A 4,975-nucleotide genomic window follows, 5' to 3' on the forward strand; every position below is an offset into this window, starting at 1 on the left:
CATTGGACCATTTATACTTACAACTCAAGCCACAAATTGGCCGTTAGCACCAGTATGTTTATCTTGTTTTTCTCTCTGAAATGAATGTTAAATTATTTCCTTGGAATTTATAATACATTAATGTATTGTGGTCAAGAAGAAATCGTTAGGTGTTCAGGTTAGGATGACCGGGGTATGAAAATGAGGGAATAAAGATGTTTTCTGAAGAATGAGAATGATAAAGATGAGTTGTGTGTCAAGATGAGAGGGATAATGGTGAGAGGTGTGAAGATAATGATGAGTGAGGATAAGATGGGTTAATATGAGAATGGGGGTGGGAAGATAAGCGATAACCACGAAGAAAAAATTAAACTGAGAACCAGAATGAGTATCCGGATTACATTAAATCTTAAGGCTCAATTTAAGATTTCCACTTTGATATAAAAATGCCCTCTCAGGAAGAGAGGGTTCAGATGAGGTCAGGATGAGCTGGATATCGCAAATCATGCTGCATCACGATACACGATAGCTGGCTTACGATGGGATGCATATTGCGTTATGTCCCATACTATTCCTGGCTTTGCCTAGTGTCGGTCATTTGATTTCCTGTTCAGTGTAAATTGATATCCCGGTCAAATATAACCTTGATATATAAACTGAATAAAACTAAGAAAGATATTTCGCGTCAAAACTTGAAAGCAAAAGAGCAACCAGCTTCTCTTCATCGTCTCAAGTTACGTCTTGAAGCAGCCTCCGTTATTTACTGGAAAAAGATATTTTTCCACGTTGAATTTTTGCTTGCAACCAAATATCGTCAGACTCTATCGCTATACGCTATCGTGTACATATTACTACGGTGTATCGCCCCAGCGATATGATCGCCTTGGTGGGGGTAGAAATTAAGCTAATCAATCAATCCATGACTAAATGGTCATAAATGTATAGTTATTAGCTGTGTTGTAACTTGGGGCCCGCCTGCTGCCCACGCAGGCCAGAGTTGAGGCTTTCCACCACCGCTTTCATGGCATATTCATTCATAATTCATCATGAGTTTGCTTACTTGAAAATACCAAATTAAAAATAATTTTATAAATAAATATATAAATATAAACATAAATAATGATCAACTCGAATTACCAAGCAGAATTATTTTAAAAATACTTTATATGGAACAAACTACGATCTCTCATGCTTTTATTAAGAGATACAAGACACATCGTCGCAAACTTGTTCGCCAACAGATTTTAAAACCGACCTAACTTAACCTAACCCAAACCAGCCTAACTTAACCCAACCGAGTCAAACAGCCTAAGCTAACGAGCGTACGTGTTTAACAATCACAAAATGAGCTTTATTTAACCGTCTTGTGCACGATTTAATCATACCACGCTATTAAATAGTTGAAATATCCGATGTACTCTATAAACATATCAATAGTGACATATGTGAAATTAAGTTCTCTACATATGTCAGATGCTTAATCGGTCTCGAGCCTATTGTTGATGTAACGATGTGCCTTGAATTATGTAACTAGCTCATCAAGACTGAAATTTGCTTAGCTAAATGAATTTTGGGGCTCAGTCCCTGAGCCCAATATGAACCTCTGTAACCCCTTTCCACTACCACCCCACAGGATGAGTATGAGGTGCATAGGCAATGAACTAGAGTAAACTCTATATTACTGAGCGTTCGTCAAGCTGGGAAGGTATCTAAAGAAGCCTAATGGAGTGACAGCAAGAGAGGTAAAGAGGGAGATGAGCTCACTCTTGAGGAATGTCTTCAGACTTGCTTTGTTAACATTACTTATGTCAACTTTGTGATTAATATTATACCTCTGAGAAACCCCTGCCTGTACCGCTGTGAACTTTGGTTGAACCGCTGTGAACCTTGGTTGTACCGCTGTGAATCTTGGTTGTACCGCTGTGAATCTTGGTTGTACCGCTGTGAATCTTGGTTGTACCGCTGTGAATCTTGGTTTTACCGCTGTGAATCTTGGTTGAACCGCTGTGAACCTTGGTTGTACCGCTGTGAATCTTGGTTGTACCGCTGTGAACCTTGGTTGTACCGCTGTGAACCCCTGGTTGTACCGCTGGGAACCTTGGTTGAACCGCTGTGAACCTTGGTTGTACCGCTGTGAATCTTGGTTGAACCGCTGTGAACCTTGGTTGTACCGCTGTGAACCTTGGTTGTACCGCTGTGAATCTTGGTTGTACCGCTGTGAACCTTGGTTGTACCGCTGTGAACCCCTGGTTGTACCGCTGGGAACCTTGGTTGAACCGCTGTGAACCTTGGTTGTGCCGCTGTGAATCTTGGTTTTACCGCTGTGAATCTTGGTTGTACCGCTGTGAACCTTGGTTGTACCGCTGTGAATCTTGGTTGAACCGCTGTGAACCTTGGTTGTACCGCTGTGAATCTTGGTTGTATCGCTGTGAATCTTGGTTGTACCGCTGTGAACCTTGGTTGTACCGCTGTGAACCTTGGTTGTACCGCTGTGAATCTTGGTTGAACCGCTGTGAACCTTGGTTGTACCGCTGTGAACCTTGGTTGTACCGCTGTGAACCTTGGTTGTACTGTGAACCCCGTGGTTGTACCGTTGTGAAGCAGTGAGTACCAGTGACCCACGGTGAAGCAGTGAGTACCACAGTGTCCCACGGTGAAGCAGTGAGTACTAGTGTCCTACGGTGGAGCAGTGAGTACCACAGTGTCCTACGGTGAAGCAGTGAGTACCAATGTCCTACGGTGTAGCAGTGAGTACCACAGTGTCCTACGGTGTAGCAGTGAGTACCACAGTATCCTACGGTGAAGCAGTGAGTACCAGTGTCCTACGGTGGAACAGTGAGTACCACAGTGTCCTACGGTGAAGCAGTGAGTACCACAGTATCCTACGGTGAAGCAGTGAGTGATTCGCTACACTCAAGAGACTCCAGATACCTCGACTGAAAAGATTCACTGGCTCTTCTTCTGATCATACATAACGGTTCGAATCCTTTTGAGGTTCGATCATATTCAACAGCTCAACAAATGTACACAAGGGCTTATGTACCTAAGCTTGAGGGTTCTTAAAGCTTCGGTAACGAGCCCAAAGCGGCATGGTCAGGGTTCAACATTCTTAGGGTGGGGTTGAGGGGGGTGAGGTTAAGGGGGGGGGGTTGAGGGGGGGTTGAGGGGGTGGGGTTGAGGGGGCTGGGGTTGAGTGGGGTGGGGTTGAGGGGGGGGGGGGTTGTGACCTTACTCATCATGGGGGTTCAATTGTGCATGAGTACATGTGTACCTGCACTCACCTGGGTGTACTCCCCTGTATGTACTTTCGCTTGGATAATGTCATGACTTTTATCTTATTCTTATTTTTTTATGGTTCTTTTACGTTATCTATTTGGTTTTGGTTTTGAAAATTGAAAGTTCCAGCTCTTCTAAGCTGTCCGAGGAGGGCCGGACGACTCAAACAGAAAACGGAACGGTACGCCACTTTTGTGAGTCGATTTCATTTCATATTACGTCCAAATTTGGCCGTAGTGAGCATACGAGCCAAAAGTGACGTTATTTTTAAGAGGACGGGTTGTTTGAAACTGTGAACTCTCTATGTTTCACCAATATTCCCGTCTAAGCGTCTCTAGAGGTTTGAATGTTGTGGAACGGACTCGAGAAACTTGTGTGTGTTTACTCCTATAGTTGTGCTTGCGGGGGTTGAGCTTCGGCTCTTTGGTCCCGCCTATCATCTGGTGTATAGGTTCCTGAGCCTACTGGGTTCTATCATATCTACATTTGAAATTGTGTATGGAGGCTGCCTCCACCACGTCACTGCCTAGTTATTTTGTTTAGTTTATTTTGCACCCCATACCCATCTTGTGGGCGGTAGTGGAAAGGGTTAAAGAGGCATATAATGGGCTCAGGGACTGAACCCCACAATTCATTTAGTTAAGCAAGTTACAATCTTGATGAACTAGTTACAAAATTCAATGCACATCGTCACATCAACAATGGGTTCGAGATCGACCACAAGTACAGTTTCTGAATTAAGCAATTGACATATGTGGAGAGCTAGTGCCACAATTGATATGTTTGTCCTGCACACCGCCCCCCATCCAGAGGGCAGCGGTGGATAGGTTACAATCACTTAGTTACTATCTACAGTTAGCAAACTATGGATATATGGCTAAGATTGCTGGCAACAGATAATTTTAAATTAAATATTTACAAATCTCTTGAACATCTGTTATCAAATTATCTCTGAATTCACGTATCTTTTCGCACTCCATCACATAGTGACGAAGGGTGTGCGAATAATTTTGTTGACACAGTTTACATTTGGTCAGGTCTACATCGGCAGGTAATGAGAATTCCCAGAGATACTTGTAACCGAGTCTAAGCCGAGCAGTAGTAACATCTAGAAGTCTGCTGATTTTATTGGATGAACCATAGATGTGTGGCTCCTCTTGCATGATAGTATGATGATAGATGGAATTACTGGTGTCTACTTCACTTTGCCTCAGATCTACAAGATTTTGTTGAAGTTCTTGGTGTACTGCTGCTCTCAGATTGCTTATTGACAATCCAAGGTTATACTCAATTTCTTCTTTAAAGGCAGATTCTTTGCCTAACTCATCAGCTCTGTTATGCATTCGGAGGCCAACATACCTCATACCTCTTAGTTCTGGGACTAGTTTGGTGCCATACCTCTGAAAATATTTAATCTTGTTAAATACAAGACACAGAGAAGATCTGTGTCTTGTATTTAACAAGGTCAGGATTTCAGGCTTGGGATGCATAATCCAGGATTGGTCTGACGTATGTGGTATACAAGGTTCTGAATGATTCTTTACACACGTTTATAAAGGCATTTCTTATGTTGGCCAATCTAGCATAAGCCGCTGATGATATCCTTTTGATGTGGACTTCTGGGGACAGGTTCGGTGTATCCCCTGATGCTAGACCAGGGGGTTGTCTGTACCCCCTGGTGCTAAGCTAGGGGTTGTCTCAGCTCCCGCTCACAGTAACT

Source organism: Procambarus clarkii, chromosome 76 (assembly GCF_040958095.1).
Source record: "Procambarus clarkii isolate CNS0578487 chromosome 76, FALCON_Pclarkii_2.0, whole genome shotgun sequence".
Classification (NCBI taxonomy): Eukaryota; Metazoa; Arthropoda; class Malacostraca; order Decapoda; family Cambaridae; genus Procambarus; species Procambarus clarkii.